The sequence below is a fragment of the Polistes fuscatus genome, unplaced genomic scaffold, assembly GCF_010416935.1.
Source record: "Polistes fuscatus isolate 324 unplaced genomic scaffold, CU_Pfus_HIC Scaffold2, whole genome shotgun sequence".
Classification (NCBI taxonomy): Eukaryota; Metazoa; Arthropoda; class Insecta; order Hymenoptera; family Vespidae; genus Polistes; species Polistes fuscatus.
In genome coordinates this window covers 16880451-16904607 of record NW_025113096.1, presented here as the reverse complement: position 1 = coordinate 16904607, position 24157 = coordinate 16880451, and positions in this window count along the sequence as shown.

Sequence of the window (24157 nt, the reverse complement as noted above, 5' to 3'; positions counted from 1 at the left end):
GTAGTCGATAAAATCTCACGTGTTAAGAATTCAATTAACCGGTCGAGCTTATTGCCTTTAACCTTACACTCTAATCCAGATTTCTATCTAAGTAAGTAAGTACTTACATGTGTAACCGCGAACAGAATTCTTAAGGGAGAAATCGTATTAGCGATGGAATTGATTCTTATTCTCCATCTCTCTCTCACACACACACACATATATACACATCTCGCCATTCTTCCATCCAACTTCCCATGAGATTTACTTTTTCGATCTTAAAACGTCTTTACCTCTGTATCTTTTACTTCTTTAAGAATACGTTATAATATTTATCGAAATTAATCATTATCATCTCCTTATGGAATCATTTTTTCCAACAATATTTATAATGTTAATCTAATTATTAATTTAGTGTATAAATTTAATCGAATATTTGCTTTAAAAAATGATTATTTAAATTATTAAAATTATGTAAATTTGTTATACGAATCAATTCAAATCTACTTTTTCATATTCATTAATAAATATTCTTTCGCAAAAATGAGGAGGGGGGGAGATATCGTTATCGATATTACAGTGTTGAGAAAGAAAGAGAAAACGAGGTGAAAATGATTCTCTCTCTCTCTTTCACTCTCTTTCTATCTTTCTCTTTTACTTTCTCATCGCAAAAATTCGATTTCGTTCCAAGTCAAAAAGATTAATGCGACGAAACATTTCCAATCATCAATCATAAGGGCCAAATGCCTGCTTTAGATACGATAAAGCTGTTCATTGTTAAGCGGTTAGGTTTTATAATTAATTATGCGCTTTATGCCAGATACACACACACGTTAGATTCTCGACTTTTTATTTGGATTTTTTGTTTTTTGTTTTTTTTTTTTTTTTTCGTACTGAAACCTTGCCTTTTCCTTTGACTTAAATGTAAGATCATTTTCTTTTCACTTTTTTTTCGTCTTTTTAATTTTTTAATTTCAACATTAACACAATTAAAACGTCGGAGTGTTTCAATTTTGTTCGTCAATGAATATTCCCCTAATCAAACTGTTAAATAAAATGAAAATAATTGCCATTTAATTTACTCGTTAGTTAAGAAAATAATATTTTGAATCTTTTCATTCCTAATGACCAATCTAGGGGTGGGACATGCATGCAAAAATCTCGTATGAACGAACGACTCATAGAAGAATCCCAGTATATTCGTTTTCAAGGTAGAAACAAAAAGATAAAGACAGAGAGAAAGAGAGAGACAGAGAGAAAGAGAAAAAGAAAAAAATAAATATTTCTAATTCGTCGGACTACCAATCAGAACGCGTCGAATAATTCGAGTGTTATAACATTTTAATGGAACATTCTATTTCTTTTTTATCGCATTGTATTTATTTTTTTTTTTTATATTCTTTTGTACGGTTTTTGTATTAACACGTTTCGATGTACCACTATCTTTCTCTCTCTCTCTCTCTCTCTCTCTCTCTCTCTCTCTCTTTCTTTCTTTCTTTCTTTCTTTCGCTTTTTCTGATGGACAAAGAATAGAAAGAAGTACTAGCCAATAGGAGAACGTTACCAATTTTGAAATCCAATCGAGTGGGATTACAATTTGTATCTCTACCGCGAAAGGTTTCGTACGTGCGGAAAATGATTTGCACGCTCGCCTTTCAAACCTCTTTTCAAGCTTTTCCATTTTTCTCTCTTTCTCTCTCTCTTTCTCCCTCTCTCTTACTCACGTGTTCGTGTCTATCCACTTTTTCCGCTTCTCGGCGTCCACCCTTTTGCCTGGAAACGATGATGGAAGAGAAGAAGAAAGATGAAGGAAGGAAGAAATAAAGAAAGAAAAAAAGAAAGAAAAAAAGAAAGAAGGAAAGAAGGAAGGAAGGAAAGAAAGAAAGAAGGAAGGAAAAATCGGATTGTCCGGTTTGTTGGATCCGACAGTGCTGACTCCGCAAGCTCACAGTCGGTAATACATCAGAGGCTTACCAAGCCCTCAAATGTAAAATACCTATCTAACTTGCTCTCCTACTTTCTACCTTCTCTCCCCCACTCTCTCTCTCTCTTGCTTTCTATCTATTCATCCATCTATCCTACTCTTTCTCTCTTGTTCTAGTCGAATGCGTTTTTCGAATTCTTTCCTCGCGAATACCTTAACTCTGCTCAACCGATACTTCCTTTTCTACTTCGCGTTTTCTCCAACGTCGAGTTTCTTCCTATCGCTTAAAATTCTCTATGTTCCACGGAAGGGAAACTGTCTTCCTCCCCCTTTTCCTCCTCCTCTTCTTCTTCTTCTTCTTCTTCTTCTACCCCCTCCACCTTCTCCTTCTCCTCTTGATTCTGTGTTTCTTCTTCTTCTTTTTCTTCTTCTTTTTTCGTCAATCGTATTCCCACGTCACCCCTTTTTTCTACCACCCCACAACACTTCTTTTTCTTTTCTTATTTCTTTAGGTTGCAAGAACGTTTGTCCAGATAGCTTCGGTTACGCTTTGAGTTTGTGATCGAAATAGATGCCGGCTAGTAGACTGAAAGAGTAAGAAAGAGAAAGAGAGAGAGAGAGAGTTGGAGAAAAAGAAGAAGAAGAAGAAGAAGAAGAAGAACCGTAAGCGTTTCTCCGCACGTTCCTAGGATGGTGATGTTATTGTGCCGAGTAACGTCGACTCGTTCGATCTTTTCCCGTTTAGTTCCTTCTTTCCCCTCCCCTCCGCTCCCCAACCTTCCCCCATCCTTTACTTTCCTTTACTTTCGTACGAAATCGCGAGCGAAGCTTCACGAACCGGTGGACGGGCTACGTTGAACGTTCCTTTTCCAAAGATTCCTACGAAGAATCGCAATATCGAAGGAGATAGATGGATAGATGGTTTGGTTGGTTGGTTGGTTGGTTGGTTGGTTGGATGGATGGATGGGTGGATGGATGGATAGATGGATGGGTAGATTGCTATCTCGATAGATCTGTGTATATGCCCATGAAAATATTGGACAGTGAATATGGAAAGAATAAAATTATGTGAGATAGTAGTGGATTTTGAAGGATATTAAATGTTCGAGTCCGATATCTGTCTGTTTAGGAATTTTCTTCATACATTTCTATTATATCGCTTGTTATTGTTGGTTAATTATTTTTTTGTCTGACTCGTAGTAATTAATTACTAGGGATAAACGGAATTTAATGGGAAGGGGGAGGGGGAAAGTGTATTTTGAAAGTGCGTTTAAGTTTAGGTTGATATTAATTTGATTTGATTTAATTAGGAAATATTTTTATATTGTAAGTTTCAATGGATGAAATATGTTTTATTTGATATAGAAAATGATTATTAATAATGAATATAATTAAAGTCTATATATTAATAGTGTCTAAGTGTTTGTAATAATATTATAAAGAAAAAATAAATACAATTACATGAAAGATAATAGATTCGAACGATATTAGAAATTCGAATTAGTTTTTCGAATTCAGAATTACGAATTAGAAGTTTCCTTTCTTTTTTAATATTGCTTATTCCAATATAAAAACATTATTTTTTTACCATATCAATTAATTATTATAGATAAACCTAATTAACTGATACGTATTATATTATTATCAACGTATTAAATATTAAAGAAAAAGAAAACAAGAGAGAGATATTACTAAATAAAAAAAGAAACTCGATATCGACAAGAAAATAATAAAGAAATAGCAAAAAAAAGAAAAAAAGAAAAAATAGATAAAAATAAAAAAATTAAAAGAGAAGACAAATACTTACGCCTCGGCATAGATGTATATAAAAAAAAAATAAAAAAAAATAACAAAGATCGATATTATACACCTTTTCGTTAGCAGGTACTTTATTATCTATATTCTAATAATATTCTCGATCTACCCGTCGACGTGACGCGTCTAATTATGTCCTCGTTAAAAGCTAGCTCAGACGACGACGACGACGACGACGACGACGACGACGATGATGACGAGAACGACGGCAGTGTTTTCCCTTCTGTTACCAAAGACCGTAGATAGGTAGGTAGATAGATAGATACATAGAAGAAGAAGAAGAAGAAGAAGAAGAAAAAGACACGAGAAAGAATGTTGTTGGTGGTAGAAGAAAATATACAGATACGTAAAAGAAAGAAAGCAAGAAAGAAAGAAATAAATAAAGAAAGAGAGAGTAAATTTATGGAGTGACTTGAAGAAGGAATCCACGTTTTACTTGCATAATTAATGTATATAGTACCGTTGCAAATTGATAGACACTCTTATGTTAGTGCAGACGTGCTGTTATACCAACCAGAACGTACTTACTTACTTACTTACTTACTCACTTACTTACATTTCTATGTGTGACACCCTATACAACTAGTCTACATCTTTTTCCTAGAGCATATATACAGTACCAACTAAAAGTTTAGAATAGTTATGTAAAATTTTGGAGAGAGAGAGAGAAATATGATATTTGTAAAGAAAACAATTGAATGGTTTTAGAATAACCGATCAATTTATCAAGAAAAATTTCAATATAATACGTTTTATATTTTTTATTATTTGTTTTTTGTTTTAATCGAAGAACGGGTTGTTTTTTTCCCCTTCAAATTATTCTATTTCATAAAAAAAAATATTCGAATTTTATTCTTAATCACAGTCTGATATATTTTGGGCACTACGATTAATTAATTTTGACGAAAATCATCAGGAAAGTGATTTTAAACTTTTGGCTGATAGTGTATGCATGTAGGTAGTATAGCTTTGTACGTATATATCTATGTGTATGAATGTATGAGAACATGGCGCAGGACTTGGATGGAAAGGACGAAAGAAGAGTGTGAGAAAGAATATTAAAGCAAACGTTGGAATACTCGCTTTCATATTTCGAGCGTGTCTTCTCGTACTACATCGGAGGCCAGGGGCTATACAAGAGATGTTGGACCTCCGAAAAGAATTTGCGAACTGAAAGAGAACGTCACGAATTCATATAAGAAGGATACAGCCAAAGACTCTACGGTGTTTTATCTAACGTACGACTACACGACGATGTAGAAAGAAAGAAAGATATGATATGATATTCTTATTCGTTCTTTCGTTTTACCAAAAGTGGATCTTAGTATTTTATTTGATCCTTAAATTCGACCAATGAGAAATTTGCCAGAAGATAAAGGAGTCGCTAAGATATATTTTCGATATAACTAGATTAACGTTTTTAGATAAGAATAATCGCAAATTCATAATTGACGAGTTTTTTTATTTGCTAAATGTTAAATTGTAGGTTCTTTTCTCTATTTTTTTTTGTTATTAAAAATTATTAACCAAAATAGAATAATTTTGTCTTCTCGCGATATCTCGTCTCTCATGTGTCTTAAATTTTAAAGATTTATATTTTCGATTTAAAAAATTATTAAAAACTTCGCATATTTATATTGAGACTAAGGACAACATTTTATCTACGAATATCCTTCTAACATATAACTGCAAAGTAACATGGGCGTCGTGTAGGATGAAAAATAAAACAAAAAAAAAGAAAATAAATTAAATATAAAATAGTTTAGAATTTTTCTGACATAAATTTAATCGGGATAAAAAAATCAATAATTTAAAATAAATAATTAATTGAGAAAAATATCAATTAAAAGAGATAATTCATACAATTAATCTTATTTTTATTAATAAAAACAAAACGAAAATGTCTCGATACATTCGATAATCATTTATATGTTGATTTCAAATAATTTCGAATAAAATTAATTCGTCGAGCCAAAACGTAGTTCGATGCAAATGTAAATATGAATATTAAAAAAACAAAAAGAAAAAATATAAAAATGTGCTTAACATTATTCGCGACCGTAGTAGTTCGGTGGATAGTTTGTTTTCACGCGTCTACTTTCGAAGGTGGGAATTCGTGAGTGAAATGTGGTGTGTTCTGTTGTGTTGTGTTATTCTCGAAGGCCGACTGACGCACGAAACTGTTCTGCAACCATGGTATGCATTTTAATAAGAGCACGCGCGTGCTCTCGCGTTTTCGAGGTTTTAACATCGATGAGCGTGAGAGAGAGAGAGATAGAGAGAGAGAGAGAGAAAATGAGAGAGAGAGTCCATTCTCGGGTTTGCCGTTTGCTCTTGGACGTTTCGTTTCGTTTCGTTTCGTTTCGTTTGTTTTAACGACGTCGCTACCAAGCTTTAGTTCAAATGGTTTACTATCAGTGTGTTGATTTCAAATGTAGTATAGTACACTGATTTACTGAAGTATATATCTTTGTCTCTCTCTCTCTGTCTCTTTCCCTTTTTTTCTTTCTTTTTCATCCTGAAAATGATGATTTGGTTTAATGAGTCAAAATAGCTAGCTAAATTGAAAGATACGTATAATGTTTATTCTATAAATATCAAATTATAATGTTTTATTCGGAATCAACTTTTATAGCTTACAATTAGTTTAATTTATTCTTTAAATATATTTAAAAATATAAATATATTATTAGTATTATATCTATTATACTATATTAAATTATACCTATTATGTATAAGATTTTGGATATGAACGAACGATTAATTAAATGAAAAAATAAATTAAATAAAATTGAAAATTTGCACATATATATATGGAGAATTCCACGTGAAAATCGACCACTTTTGACCCTGACCTCTTTCAATTTGGCTGAAATTCTTTTATCATTTTAAGATAATGTTCATAATCATCATAAGATAATGTTTCGAAGATATTTAAGTAGATCGATTTAAATGAGACACCCTGTATATATATAATATTATACATATATATATAAAAGTAAGGTGATACTTCATGGTGATTTCATTCGCATTTACGTTCTCAAACTGTCGCTGCCACATCGGTGATTATTTAATGGCATATAATTCTAAGATGTCTACCAACGGTGCTGTGTGCTAACAGCTCTGAGTTTTATGATAATTAAATTCCGTGTAACGTTCTCGACGACAAAACGCTCCTTGTGTCGCTCTTTAACAGTTCGCGTCACTTTTTCTCTCTCTCTCGCTCTCTCTCTCTCTCTCTTTCTCTCACTGATACACACACACTCGTTCACACACTCATGCATATATTTTATGTTGAATCGCCATTAGAGCGTCTGCTTTAATGAGCTTGAAAAAGAAAAAAATAGCAAAATAATATTCCATCTTCTTTCGAATAATAATAATAATAATTATAATAATAATAATTATAATAATAATAATAATAATAATAATAATAATAATAATAATAATAGTAATAATCATTTAAAAATTATATATATATATATAGAATGTCACATATAGTATTTATTAATAAATAATAATTACCATATTGTGATAATAAAAAGGTTATCGCAATGAAGTACGAATCGTTTTATTATTCGTGTCTATCTTTTTTATGATATATTATAAAAGATATAATTACTTCGTAAATAAAGATTAAAAAAGAACAAAATAGAATAAGAAATGTGTTAGTGGATCTCTTTCATAATCATTGGCATAATTATTTTCTTTTTCTCTCTCTCTCTTTCTCTCTTTCTATGCTTCTTCATTTTCTTAACCGTCTTTCAGTATCAGCCTTCTATAAAAGAAGGCTACATAAATATTTGTTGAACCTAGATTAAGGCTAATTATTTAAGGAAGTGTATTCTAGGCTTTTCTTTTGTTTTTTTTTCTTCTTTTTTTATTATCCATCGAAACAACTCTTTACGGTAGTTTAGGTTGTTGGCACCATCCCTTTCATCTTTTTCTTTTTTCTTTTGTCGTCGCGTCTTTTCTTTTTCTTTACCATACACACATTTTAATTATATTATTATTAATCATTTTTGCAATCCTATTGCTCATTTTACATTAGTTTATAAATTAATGTCATAAAAATTCTCGCAAAAAGATGAATGAATAATATCAAAAGAGACAAACAAAGTGTTTATGAGTTGCCATAAGAACAATCAAAATTTACAAATTATATTCCTTATACTTTTTCATTATCTTCTTTAATTAAAAAAGAAAAAAAAAGAAAAAACATTTAGATTATACTATCATGTCATTTAAATATGTAATGTCCGATTTCGAACCGAAAGTAAATCAGAGTAATTTAAAGTCACATACTTAATGATCTTCAATATCAACAATATTTACGAGCCCATCGATAAATTAGTTGAATAATAAATGTGTTTAAAAATTGACAAATAAATATTATCATATATTATACATTTGATATTCCAAGAAAATAGCGAATAGGTGAGATATAAAAAGTTCGAGAAAGAGACAGACAGACATACATACAGAGAGAGACAGAGAGAGACAGAGAGAAAGAGAGAGAAAGAGACAGACATACATACATACAGAGAGAGAGAAAGAGAGAGAAGGTTTGTTGGTTATCTTAGAAGGGGTTGAGAAAATGTCAAGAAAGGGATGGGAAACTGGATAGTCGGAGTTGGTTGGGAGGAAAGGAAAGGTACGGTGGAGGGGGGTTTTGAAGAAAATCGAGGTTGCATCCTTGGCTTCTCCATCCTGGGCTATGTCGCTCCATCTAACCGAATGTCTATTGTCTTTCGAGAGGCATTGATTGAAGTTTGTCTTCGTAGTCGCGGGGGTTGGAGGCGGGAACGGGGGCGGGGATTGGAAGGATCGGAAGACGCCACTTCCTCGTCTTCCTCGTCTTCCTCGTCTTCCTCGTCTTCCTCGTCTTCCTCGTCTTCCTCGTCGTCTTCCTCGTCGTCGTGGGACCCGTTATTCCATTACACCAGCCGCGTGTCAGACGTCAAATAAAGGATAAGTAAAAAAAAAAGAAAAAAAAAGGAAGGAAAAGAAATAAAGAAAAAGAAATAAAAAAAGAAAAAAAATAACGGAAGCGAAAGGGAAAGAAAAGGAAAGAAAAGGAAAGAAAAGGAAAGAAAAGGAAAGAAAAAAAAAGAAAAGAAAAGTAAAAGAGGAAAGGTGATAGGATTATATATATGTGAGCTGACAAAGAGAAAACGTGCGAGGAAAAAGAGAGAGAGAGAGAGATGGGGTGAAGGTGAAACGCGTTTCTTTCGCGATGAAAAGCCAACTTATATATCCAACACACATATCTACGTGTTTTCATGCATGTGTCGTGTGTTAGTACATGTATGAGAAAGAGAGTACGAGTGAGTGAAAAAGAACGAAAGAGAGAGAGAGATAGAATAACTCAACGTAGGTGGCACGTGCCTATTTTCACGTGTCTCTCTACGTTTCTCTATGAACGACACGCGATTTCTTCTCGTTCGAACGATCAATCATAGAAAGTTTGACCGACGACTACGACGACAATGAAAAAGAAGGAGGAGGAGGAGTGGAAGGGATGGAGGAGGAGGAGTCTTTATTCTACTCCTTGCACGTGATCTTTCTAGTCGGTAAGCTAAAAACGAATAGGATCTATCTCATATATCTATGAAGATTCTTATTTTTTGGATGGAGTAGTGGATGAGGTAGAAGGGGTGGAGGTAGAAATATCTTCATTCGATTTTATCGAATTCGGTATGTGGAGATAAAATAAGATTCGATGGGCTACGTTATAATAATTAAATATCTCAATAGTGAAATACGTAATTATGTGTGTAATATTTTTAGAATAGATTTTTCAGAAAAAGATTATTTTATTATTATTATTATTATTAAATTATATTTGATTGACTTATTTATAATTTGATTTTTTTAAAATAAGATTATAATGCAGAAGTTGTATCTTCAGTGAAGTTATTATTATCATCTTTCCGTTTCGTTATATTCCTATGTGTTTAAGGAAAATCAATAGGGCGACGGAAGACCATGTATTCTCATATATATTAATATCATTATACAATCCACCCCCGTCTTCTATCTCTTTTTTTCATTTTTCTTCTTTCTCCTATTACGATGTAATAAAATTGGATATTTTGTTGAAATGTCACTAGCCCTTGGCCATCATTTCTTTCGAGTCAATCTCTAATTTTATATCACCCATCTAAATCTCATAATTATGTAATCGATTTTTTTCTTTTTTGTTTCCTTTTTAATTCAATCTCGCAATAATTTCATATAGAAAAAAATATATATATATGATTAATCTAACGAATTATTCTGAACGAACGTTTGAACGGTCATCGAACCGAATGCAAATCTCATTGCTTCTAGTCATGATAACGTACACACACACACACACACATATATATATATATATAGCCTTTTATATGCACACACGCACATATTTCTCTACATATACAAGAACGTACATGTATTTACATATATATCACGTTAATGTAATTATCAGAAACGTGGTGGCCCTCTCTCAATGGGCTACTATGCTTAGAGCGCTTAGATCGTTAGCAACGAAAACGTTCGTCGTTTCTCGTACGTCGTATGCAATACGACAGCCACGAGCGGCTACATACAAAACGTGAGAGAGAATGGGAGAGAGAGAGAGAGAAGAGAGTGGGTGGGTGGTTGGGTTGGTTGGCGAACGCGCGTCCCGGTGGTTTCAAGCGACCATTAAATCAAAAGCCATTATACTAATCGACATTACAGGGCGTTGCTAACGTCGTGCGAGCGGCGGGTGCACGCCGACGTAAAAGGGGCTATTACAAATTTAGGAATATCCTCTAATACGCGAATTTTCATATCCATTTCGTATTCCTTCCTAACTAGACGGGGGCGGGGGAGGGTGTGGGATACCACAAAGTACAAGAAATTTCTACACTTACAATTTAGTTACAGAATTTTCTATATTTGTGGGAATACGTGTGGTGTACTCGTTCGTTCGTGTGTACGTTATTTTTAAGTATACGTTTGTACGTATGTTTGTATGATAGAAAAACAGAAAGAAAGAAAGAATGCAAGAGAGAGAGAGAGAGAGAGAGAGAGAGAAATACTCTTAACTAAAATTCATTTGTGCAAACGCGCTAATGGTACTAACTGCCATTGCGACAAAAGCAATTTCTTTCTTTTTTTCTCTCTCTCTTTCTCTCTTTTTCTCTTTCTCTCCTCCCTCTCTTCTTTTACTTCGTCTTCTTTTTATTAAGGACATCGACAAGGACGAACTAATTAGTAAGTAAAGTGCACGTCCGTAATTAGAAGTTACTAATCGTATATCTTATGTTTTGTATTGTTCCGATACGGGATAGTTTCATAATTCAATCGGCAACGATAAATACTATTATTGTTATAAATAATTTTATATTAACGAATATATTTGAACATAATTATAATATTATTATTTATTTTAATTGGTTTTTATCTTGTCCAGAAAATAAAATTATTAAAATAGGTGTCGTAGGAAGATTGGACGGGTTAAAAAATTTTTTTGAACGTAATTTTGATCTTGTTGAAAGCAGTTATTTTGATCTTTCAACAAGATCAAAATAACGTTCAAAAAAATTTTTTAACCCGTCCAATCTTTCTACGACACCTATTTTAATAATTATTTTTTATATTCAAGTTTACAAGTACTACCGATCATTAACGAGCATCGTCATTTAATGAAAGTCCATAAAAATAAGAAGTCGAAAATGATTTAAAAATTTCGCTTTCGAATAATTTTGTTTTCTTAAAAAAAAACCCCCCAGAGTGTTTGAACGTTCTTGAACACTTTTTACAAACCATATTTTATTTATATTTACTTCCTACTAATTTGTACCACTATCTGTTGGGACACTGTCTACATATTCAAGAATTTTAATTACGAAATATATCAGACGGTAATCATAATATTCTTTTTTAAATTCAACTTTACGAGTGTTACCAATCACTGAAACGCTTTTATTTAAATTACATCCCACCTCACCTCCCCGTTCCCAAAAAAAGAAATAAGTCAAAGGGGGATTTAAATTTTCGCTATCAAATAAATTTGTTTCATCTCAAAAAACTCAAGTCACGTGTTTAAAAACTTTATTAAACATTTTCCATTGAATTTATGCGCGAGATAATTACATTCTTCTTATTTGCATTACAATTGTCGGAACATTTTTTACATATCCACTGCATTTCTAGAAATTTTTTTTTCTTCTATTATTATCACCATATGTCGATAGTTTTTATTAGATGCCGATAAAAAGATTTCCCTTGAGACGAGCTAGGTGTTATACATATACATACGTATATATATGTATATACACATACTATATACACACTAGTGGAGTGCAATTGAAACGCTATTGTTAGACTTTATTAAGCATATTCTAATAGTTCGTATAAATAAAAAAATAAAAAAACGCAATACTGTAAGCAAAATTGGAGGAGCTTAATACGTACTTGCGTACTTGCATATCCACTTACGGTGCAGTTGATGACATTAAAAATTCCTTTCATTCATATATTCCTTATTTATCTACGGATATGAGTAAGTTAGAAATGCGTGTAAGTAATCTATAGTTAACCAAGTCAAAAATGACCTATATACACCGATTTACATAAATTCAATTTACAATTCGTATCTTTTTCTACAATACTGAATAACATGATTTTTTCGTTTTAACATATTTAAAAATTAAATTACGTTAAAATAATAACGCGAATGAACAATGGATCTCATACAACATGGTATTTTCTAGGAACCTATTTAACGTTGTTATAGAACGGTTACCTATACTGAAGATAGTAAGATTATGAAAATTTGTAATATGTAGAAGAAAATTAATTTGAATAATTTTCCATTAAAAGGAATATGGTGGATATTACGACGGCGAGGGGGGGGCTCATTAATTGGTCGAACACGATGAGCCTTGAGAACTGTCAGATCCGCTTTAGAGGATAGAATAATATCATTAAGGTTTAGGAAATAAAATATCCGGGGTATGTTACCTCGGTGTTCTACGCTCTTCCCTTTTCAGGGTACGGTATTGGTTATTCAAAAAGAAAAGAGACAAAAATAAATGAAACGATTTAATTCGTCTACAAAAAAAAAAGAAAACAGAGTCTCCCTTTTTCCAAAAATCATAAATGACTCTCGTTATGGTTTGTATATGTTATGTAGCTGGTAGGTGATGAGTGTGTGAATTGAAATGAAACATATATATATGTGTTAGTATAAATATCGGTATGTGCGTTCGAATTTTTTTGATTAGATATTTTTTTCTTATCGTCAGGATATATACAGTTGTATTGTTGACAGCCAGAGTCACATTTCAACTAAACAGATTTTCTCAAAAATGTTCAATTTAAAAATTTTTTTAAAATTTTATAAGGATATGAATTCAACCGAAATTCGTGTAATTTTTTAATATGAGTATAAACTTGGTAATGCTGCAAAATCTGCAAGCAATATAAACCAGGCGTTTGGGAAGAATACTGGTAACGATCGAAAAGTGCATCGTTGGTTTGAAAAACCTCGGTCTCGGGAATTTTCCCTTCAAAACGAATCGCGTCGAAGACTCAAAACGTCCGTGAAAAACGATATTTGGGAACGAATTCAACTTTATCTACAAGGGAACTTCCTAACAGAATGAAAATTAATCATACAACAGTATTGCGATACCTTTCTGAAATTGGCAAGGTGAAAAAAATGGAACAGTGGATAATACTGCACTAACTAACCAAGCGAAATAAGCTGGATCGATTAAACGTATTCTCATCATTGCTAACCCAATTTTTTGAAGTTATACTTCTTTTGGCGCGTTGGGGAAAACGACACCATGAAGTTTGTCGGTATTTACGACGCGCGGCAAAGCGATTTCAAGTATACGGCATGAAGTTGTCTTCTCTTCTTCTTCCCCCTTTTTTTCTCAAGCGGGTCACCCATCCAAATACTAATCGTACTCAGCGCTGCTTTACTTAAATAATCGAGCGAGAACTAATGCTGTAACCACGCCATGGCTGTTGACGCGTCAAGTAATTCGATATATCTCTCTTATATTTAGTGTGGACTGATATCTATATTTTGATATTTTCTTTTCCTTTTTTTTATTCTTTCTTATATATATAATAATTATTATTTTTTTTTAAGTTATTTATTTTCTTTGAAGTTTTTTTTTGAAGTTATTTTTGAGATTATTGAGATTATATTCGTTTTGGTACGGCAAAGAAGTATAACTTCTTACGTGCGTACATAAGTACACAGACCAGTTTTTTAAATGAATGAAAATATGAAATTTTGCTGCACCTATCTTATTCATCGGATCTTTCGCTAACTAACTTTCATTTTTTTAAACCTTTACAACAATTTTTACGTGCTAAACAATCTAAAAATGAAGACAGTCTGAAAAAGTCCATATCAGAGTTTATTTATTCTAAAGATCAAAATTTTTTTAGACCGACATCTGTGCATTATAATCTCGTTGGGAAAAGTGTATTGAAGAGAATGGATCATATTTTGATTAAATAAACAGCTTTTGAAAAAAGATATGCAGTTTTATATATTCACTTAAAAATCCGACATTTAATACACACCAACCTAATATATATGTTACATGAGGTAGGTGGTAGGTGAGGGTGCAAAAGGGGAGTGAAGAAGAAGGAGGTAAGGGACGGCTCGAAGTCACTTTTCCTGACGATGCAGAAAGATTCTGCCTTTAAGTGGTACTTTGCAAGCATTGTCAACTTAAAGAGAAGGAGGTGAAGGTGGAGGACTAGTAAGAGTTGCTGGAGGAGGAGAAGAATGGGAGGAATAGGAGTAGGAGGGGGAGGGGAGAAGGTGCACCAACGAAGGTTCTTCTCAACGTTGTACCTTATGAATAATTAACATGCGTTGTAAAAGGGTGTGCTAATGGAATCACGTGGACGGAGACTTTAAATTCTTTCTCTCTCTCTCTCTCTCTTTTTTTTTTCTTTCGCTATACTCTTCTCTATCCTTTTCTTTCAACGGTACGACGTGGGTAACATTTTCAAACGAAAAAATACGAAGGAGAGGAGGATAGTCAAGAAAAAAAGGAACAAGATTTTTTGCAGTCAAAGTAAATAAGACTCTTTTTCTCTTTCTCTTTCTCTATTTCTTCTTCTTTCTCTCTTGATTTGATGATTTTTCTTTTTCCATGTTTTTTTGTCTTTCATCTTTTTCTTGAAGTTATGATAAATCTTCGAAAGACATGCTTTTACGTTCCTCCCTTCCTTCTCTGTATGTGAGTTAATGTATATGCATGCATGCATATACATATGCATGTCTGTGTGTGTATGCGTGTGTATGAGTAAAGAAACGAAGAAAAGTCGTTCGTTCGTTCGTTCTTTGCTATATCATTCGTGTATTAAAATATCATCATAGAAAGGCAAGCTCTCTTAAAGTCTCGTAACTGAAAAGATTAGAAAGACTTCTCTTTGGTGACCCTTATGACTTATTATAGCTTCGAATAAGAGCTTCCTCTTTTTTTGTTTTTTATTTTTGTAATTCTCCATAGACGACTCGCTGTTGCGAAAAATTGTGGGCGATTATTTTGACGAGATGAAAATATTAAATTTGGTTTTTTTATTTAACTGCGAATTAATACATTTAAATGAATTTTATTGACTTCATTTGAGAATAGATGAAATTATTTGATAAGATAAAATACGCGAATAAAGAATGTTATTAATTGGATGGAAAATAGGATGGGAGAACAAAATCAAAAGAAAAAAATATACAAATAAATGGAAATATTATAATATGGATATATTATATTACGATTAATAGTTATTTATATTGCAAGGGCGATAAAAGATTATAGTATGGATTCTATTTTGTTGATGAGGGATTTGAAAAAAAATATGATTTATTTTGCGATACAATTCTACCAGGAGTGAATTTTGGAAATTACCCATACCAGATTTGCTATTTCTCGGACTTGTTGCATACGATATTATATGCAATTCGTGACAAGAACATCAAATGCATAAGTCATGGAATCCTTATTAATCATAAGAAAATGGCGAATTAGTTTTTCTTAGCTCATAATTATTATTATAATTAATATTTAGCATCGATTCTCTACTTAAATATTGCAAGTAGGTATATCATTTAAAAATATCAATAAAAAATGTACTCTCTGTACTATAATAAAAGTGTATAAAAAAATATTCGAAAAAATATGAAATGTGGATTAAGAAGAAAATATTAATATTAATATTATTATTATTATTATTATTATACAATTTTTCTACATGTTTCAATTAAAAGATAATATCTGCCGAAAGTAAAATGGATAAGGAAAAATAGTGACGAGGACGAGATTTGAAATTAAAAAAAAAAAAAAAAAAAAAACCAACAAAAAAATAATGCTCCAGCAGAGAGATGGGCAGAAGTCGCAATTTTTTAAGAAAATAAGGAAAGAAAATTGTTAGTAGGCTGAGATCGTCGGTTACGATAACTTGCACCTCGGTGAATATTTTCAATCCTAGTTTCTCTCTCTCTCTCTCTCTCTCTCTCTATTTCTATCTCTTTTTCTCTATCCATCTACCACATCGCTCCGTCGACATCGCTGTAAATCTCATTATTTCGCTCCTCGAATAACGATCTTTTTATGCCCCGCGAGGTAAATCGTTAAGAATAAATTAACGATACCGCGAGCAAAATGGATGGTATTATATTCGTCCTCGGTATTATTATTATTATTATTATTATTATTATATTATTATTATTATTCGTTGCTCGATAGAGAGAGAGAGAGAGAGAAAGAGAGAGAACGTTGTTGTTGGTGCTCATCATCGTTCGTCGAATCCAAACGATGAGAGAACAAGAGAACGAGACAGAACAAAATGTAAGAGAAAGAGAGAAAACTAAAGAAAGTGAGAGAGAGAGAGAGAGAGAGAGAGATAGGTATAGAGAGATGGTTTGAAGAAAAGGATTTTGCAATGATGTCGAGAGAAATTTCGCGAACGAGAATGCATCCCCCTTTTATCGAGAGTCTAACAAATCTAATTTGCTTCGTTTCCTCTCTCTCTCTCTCTCTCTCTCATACACACACACACATACACTCACTATCTTTCTCTCTTACTTACTGCGTTAGTTTCAAAGTTCTCACCTGGTAAGGGCTGGGCTCATTTAGTTGGTACGATATTAAAGGTTCGATAAAGAAAATGGCACTCGGCGCGCACACCAGTGTTGTTGGGTGAATTTCTTCACTCGGTCGATGGATATATATGTGTGCGGAAGATTTTGAGAGGAGACATCGTAGAAAGGGACACGGAGCTTGAGATTTGGATCGGTTCGTTGAGAAGATACAAAGAGCTAGCTAGCTAGCTTGGCTGCGAAGATACCTAAGGGTAGATTCTAATGATGAGACGGTACGGCCCGCGGCAAATATTTTCACCCGATACCTGCAAAACCTTCTGCCTACCTTCTTCTTATTCTTATTCTTATTCTTTTTTTTTTTTCTTTCCCTTCATCTTTTTCTTATTTTTCTTCTTCTTTTCCGTCTATCTGTCTTCCTTTTTATGGTCGTTCATACAACGCTTTAAACCCTCCTTCTTGCATAGGCTTTTACCTAACCCTCGACGGATCCTTTTCTTACAACCGTGAAAGTCGCCAAGAAAGAATAATGAAGATCGATCAAGTAATATGCTTTTCATCGGTATTATTATTATTATTATTATTATTATTATTGATAATATATCCTTTCTCTCTCTCTCTCTGTCTCTCTCTCTTTTTCTCTCTCTATCTGTTTATCTTTATTTTCCTGATATTTTTGCACTTTAGCTGTTGAAACGTTTATAAATTAAATATCATCGATACCACGTGAAGATATTTTAAAGATATTTAAGAGGTACAATCGGAAATTAAGAGTACTGAAAATTTAAAATTCGTGAATATCTACGTTTTATATCACGTTATGAAATTAATTAATTATATTAATATTAGAAAAACATGTATAATAATAAAAAAAAAAAGAAGTAAGAGGCATTTTGAACAAGAAATGATAGATAATATAGACAAAATGGGAAAATAATTTTTGACAGGGAATATGACTTGATTTTAATATAACAAACTAAAACAATTTTGATTTAAATCTTAATATCGTTATTAATAATATTAAAGTTATTAATTATGACATATAAAAATATTATTTATTTTACGTAATCGTAAGAAATAAAATTCTAACATAAAAGGAATAAATTGACTATTAGAAAAATGTTGCACATTCATTCGATTAGAGTAAGATTTTATCTTTCAATCACACATATATATACATACGTATTAGGGTATCTAAACTTTTTTAACGATTCCAAAAAAAGAGAGTAAATTGCTACTAAAAAGATGCTCATTCATTTGATTAGAGTAAAATTTTATCTTCTAATCGCATACACACACACACACACACTCACACACACATACATACACAGAGAAACCATATGTGTATTAGGTCCGTTGTATAGAAGTATGTACGCGTGTCTCTCTTGAAAAGGGAATTCGTCGAGCACGTAGATCTCTGATAAGCCGGATCTATTAATGTCAACGCGCGTTGAGGATTAAAGGATCAAAGGATTAATCGCTTGTTTTGCCTGGGGACAATTATCTTGATCTACGTGACAAGGTGAAACCACCACCGGTGTTGGTTGGAAACGTCCGTCACGTGTTTGCACGTGCACGAGGACTATGACTATGAGGAAAGGAGAGGGTAGGGAAGATAGAGAATGGGGGTATCCTAGGGTACGAGGGTATAGACGGGGGTTGATGGTTATGGTGGTGATGGTGGTGGTGTCTTTAGGTATGTATATATCTTCTACCTTTAGCCAGGAACGTCTGTACGAATCCCCCCAACCACTAGAACGTTAAGTATTCTCAAGTGTTTAGTATTCCGTCGTCATTTGATTCCTCGGCTTCTCTACGTGGTGAGCATTGTTTGCAAGCCTCCTGCATCCTCGACGTTAAGACCAGCCAAGCAAGGCTCGGTCAACCTTTCCACGAATATTCTCTCCAGGAATTATTATCTACGTAATACCTAGTCCCACAGATGACTACCCTTTTTTCCCCTTTTTTCTTCTTTTCCTTAGACATTTTCTTAATTTTTTTTTTTCTATTTATTTGCCTTAAGATTTGCCACCTTGAATAGTTTGATTTGTTATTATCGGTTTTTAGATTTATATTTATCGAACCAGTCAGTGAAATTTGAATTGTATCTAACGCAATTAGATACGGATTTGTTTTACCTTTGAAACGATATATAACAATAGGATATTTTTCATTATTTTTAAATAGATTTAGCTGAAGTGAAATATAAATAGTTCATGTAGGTTTGATTATTTCTTTATTTTATCTTATAAATAAATCAATAGAATTGAATTTGTCTCCAACACGATCAGATCCACATTTATTTTATCTTTATGATGATATATCGCAAGGGAATGTAATTAAAAATTTCTTAAAGAGTAGCCGTAGATGGTACTAATGGAATATGAAACATTAAATATAATCATTATTTTATTGGTTTAATTTGTATCGTTTTTAATTGTAGAGATAATATCAAATAGGATTTATTTAATGTTATTTTCATTAAGAAGAAAAAGTATCTCTTTCTAAAGCATTTTCTCATTACCTATGTACATTACACTAATACCAGGCTCATGTAACCTTCATTTAGCCGAGAGCAGTACTATAAACCGACCACGTTCGTTCAACGTATACACTAAATCCTCCTACCTATCCACGAAGTCCTATCTTTCGGCCTTCGTCTTGTCGTTTGATACTCTTGTACCATCTTCCCCTTTAAACCAAAATCACTGTACTATAGTTAAGATGTATCAGGATAATGTTCTTCCTTTATTAAGATTCTTGTCTAATTACTCTAACTATCATTTTAATCTTTAACGAATTTATTCTATAATATGTATATTATACATTTACATTTAATTATATAATTATAATTAACGAAATAATTATTCTCGCAAATTCGTGTTTTCATTTATATGTGATACGTAAATAAATATTTGCGTTCGTGCATAATCATATTGATTATAATATACATTGTGTTATCCGATTTGTAAACAACTATCTAAATCAACGCTCTTATTTTATTACATAATTAAATATTTATAATCGGTAAACACTTCTAAGGGCAAACCTGACGCAACTCAATGTGCCCTTTTCGTTTGTTTGTTCGTTATTTAAATAATCGCTTGATATGCGACTGGGGAATGTTTTAATTAAAAAAAATGTTGTTGGCTTAAAGAAAAAAAGAAAAAAAGTAGGGTGAAAATGTTAGGGTTTAGGCTTAAAGCCAAAGTTTAGGGAAAATTGGCCAAATGCCTTTGAAGATAGTAGGTAAAGCGTGTAGACATGGTGTGACCAGACGTTTGGTAGTTGCATTTGGTTGTTCCGTTTATGCCAAGCAGCTGTCGACGTGTAGGTGTCTCTTCGTCACGTTGATCTTAACGCCTGATTGTGTCTGCTTTCCTGCCTACCTCACGATCATAGATAAACTCTTGCGTTCCTCTGACGTACCATCAAGAACCATCATTCGAATACGCATACCCTATTGATACGATAATCGATATTTATGTATAGATATAATATATGATATTTATGTAAGATACGTTACTAATATGTATTAACATATTATGAGAACGTGTCGATAAGTTTATCTATAATGTGGGATGCGAGCGCTTCCAAGCCAAGACGCTTAAATAGGCATTCGTGAAGAGATTGAACGGTGGGCCCTGGTAGCTCAATGGAAAGAGCAGTCGCCCGAAAAGCGGAAGATCCGGGTTCGAGTCCCGGTCCAGTCAGTCCGACGGCCCAATTTTTTCACGAATCCTACAATAAATTTCGATGTGTTGGTTATTTTATGGTTTATTCGACCAAACGGTATCAAGGTTGCGTCAAGAATTGCATCATAATTGCGTACGAATACGCAAGAGAAATTGATTTTCTTTCGGGTTTGTGTTTATATCACTTTAAATTAATATAAATCTTTTACGTATGATTAACGAGGTAGAAAGATCAACTTTTATTTTAATACGGATAATCTATTGATACATATATAATCTTTCTGACAATACTAATTGATATTTAAAATATTTTATCGTTTACTATGTGTGAAAACACATAGATAAATTTATCTATAAATTTTTATATTCCGGGTGTCCGAGGTTTTTCCGTTTCAAACGGTACTAGAGTTTGCGTCAAGAGAATTGATTTTGTTTGGGATTCGTTAAATCACTACAAATTAATATAAATATTTTGTAAAATGTTAACGAGATGTTAAAGATCGACGGTCTCTCTATTTGATTTATTTATTTATCTTTTTTTTTGTTTTTTTGTTTTTTGAAGTTATACTTCTTTTTAATTTAGCGTCATTTATAATTTATTTGTAAATAATAGTAATTTTTAGAATAATTGTAAGTTTTTATACGACAAAATATTGATTAAGTTGTTCGTATTTAAAAATATTATTATATTGCATTTTATAGGCATAGTTTTTAATGTTTGGATTTTTGTAAAATGGTCGTTGAACGTACGATAAATTTAACGATTTCATTAAAAGTGAAAAAGAGATAGAAGAACAATGAAGATAATAACCTCTTTGTGTATGTCATCGTCGAATAATCGTTATTAAATCCGAGATAATTACACTCACCGGTGCTACATGACAAAATATTCTTCCTATTCCCAGGTTCATTTTCAATCGTGACACGTAAACGATTTATCGGCATAAAGTAACAACGTCAAATAGGAAAAGAGAAGAGGAAGAGAAAGGGAATAAAAAGCATCGAACGAAAATGCAACGAATGCAAATAATAAATGACTCATATTTTACCATAAAAATGCATATTACAACATTATCGTTACTCTTTGTACTCTAAAAACAAAAATAATATCAAAACAAAAAAATCCAATCTCGAAGTCAAAGTACGATTAAATCGTTTATTTGCTACATGAAACAACAATAGTTAATATTTAATAGAAACAAATTTCGTACGGAAGACACCGATCTTTAATTTCAAACGAAACGAAAATTAAATTAAAAAGAAAACAAAAAACAAAAAAATTACTTTACTTTACTTTCCGCACGTTCGAGCGGAAAGATAAAAAAAATAAAAGTACGAGTCAATCATATTTTATTTGCAACGCAAAAAAAAAAGAAATAAAGAAAGGAAAAACAATCGTTTAATGCAACATTTCGAAAGAACGAAACCGATCGTTTTAATTTCAAACAAAAATCAAAAAAAGAAAAAATATATAAAATAAAGAATAAAATACAACAACAAAAACAACAGCAAAATCCGATCGCACAACGGAATCACGTTGGGCTTTATCATCCGATAGAACAATTTTAATCTAATATCTCATCAAACGGATTCCTAACGACGATATCATCCAATATTTATCTAATTTTCAGATATAAACAAGACGCGAGGGAAAAGGAAACCCAAAAAAAAAAGAAAAAAGAAAATATCAAGGCCTAGCATATCCGAAAAAAGGAAAAAGAAGGAAGAGATGACTCAACACACGGGATCTTCTCAAGTTAATCCTGAGGAAAAAAAAGGAAAAAAAGAAAGAAAGAAAGAATAAGAAGAAGAAGTGGTCGAGGAGCGATCCCCCAGAAACAAGAAAGCCTTCCTAAATCTGGGAGGTTAAGAAGAAGAGTCGGATACACACATACTCGCCAAAGGGAGAGGAGCTGGAGATTCGGGTAAACAGATTCTTCGAGCGGAATCCGCGATCGATAACCTGAAACCGAGGAATCCTCTCTTCCTTTAACCTTCCTTTCCTCTGCCTCCGTTCCCCTGTTCCCCCGTTCACCCTGCTTCCTTCTTCCGTCCTTCTTACAGCTCCTATCAAGCCCTTCCTCCTTTCCTCCTTTACTTTCCTCTTCATCTTGCACCCCCACCCCAACCCCCCTATCCTTTCCTCTTCCCTTTCCTCTCTCTTCTTCTTTTTCTTTACTCTTCTCTTCTCCTCTCCTTCTCTCCCCTCCCCTCCTTCACCTTGTTCTTTTACGCTTTATCCTAGCCCTCTACTTCTATCCTTCAGGCTGCCCACTTATCCAACGTTATATGATAAGTAGAACGAGCGATTGTCTGTAGCCAAGTTAAGGAGGTTAATGCAACTTAACTTCAATTTCGAAGGTGAGTATCATAGTTTTGGTAATAGTATATGTTATATGTATATTTGATCAATTTATATGTGTTATCGTGAATGATCGGAAGTGGAGAATGTCAAGATTCACATAGTCGCTTGTTAACGCATACCAAATACGTCGGTTAAAAACCGAATATTTGGGTTTATTCTTATACATTAACATTTCTAACATATTCCAAGTGACCATGTGAATCTTGACATTTTCTAATTTTGGTTTTTTACGGTAGCATTTGTCTACATATTAATATTGATTTATTATATTTATAAATACATGCAAAATTTGTACTTTCTCAGGTATAGATACTTATTTATTTATTAATTTATAGTGAGAATTATGGTTTTAATGTTAGAAATGTTATATTTGCTCGATTTATAAATATCAGTGTCAATGCATTTAAATATAATTTATAATTATATATTTATATGTATCGAAATATTTATTTATATTATTTTATATTGAAGATCATAGTTTTAGAAATGTTACATTTGCTCGGTTTGTAAATGTCAGTGTCAATGCATTTAAATATAATTTATAATTATATATTTATATGTATCGAAATATTTATTAAAATTATTTCATATTGAAGATCATAGTTTTAGGATAGGTAACATTATATTTGTTTGAATTTTCATAAATATACACAATGTTTTATCCTGTAAGTATATTACTTCAATATTAAGTTATTGGACAAATTAGGTCAAATTATAAGACTAAGAAATAGGGCTTAAGAAATATCGTGTTGATAAGGTTTGATTCATAAATGAGTAATGTGATAGTTTAATAAGTTATCAGTTAAAATTAGAAATCGCGTTAAATAAATATCACACTTTTTTGATAGATTCATAAACATGTAGACACTATTTTACTAAAACGCAAATAATTTATGTTTTGTTGATATTCAACAAAAATAACATATTTATTAGATTGATTCATAAATAATTATATTATCGTACAAAAAACTTTACTTTTAATATCACACAAACTTATACACGAATACATATACAAACAATTATTTATTTGCGAACAAATGAAAAATATTTTGAAAAGAACCATACACGCACAGAACAGAAAGAGAAAAAAAAAGGAAAAAAGAATAAAGAAGGAAAGCAAAAGAAAAAAAAATAGAAAAAGAAGAAAGAAAAAAAAAGGTTTTGACTGATCCAATGGGTGATGGATGTGTTTGAATAGCAAAACGTAGAGCAGAGACGAAAAGTTGGACATTCCGATTGGAAGGTTTTTTTTCGGAGGGTGACATTGTGGGGTA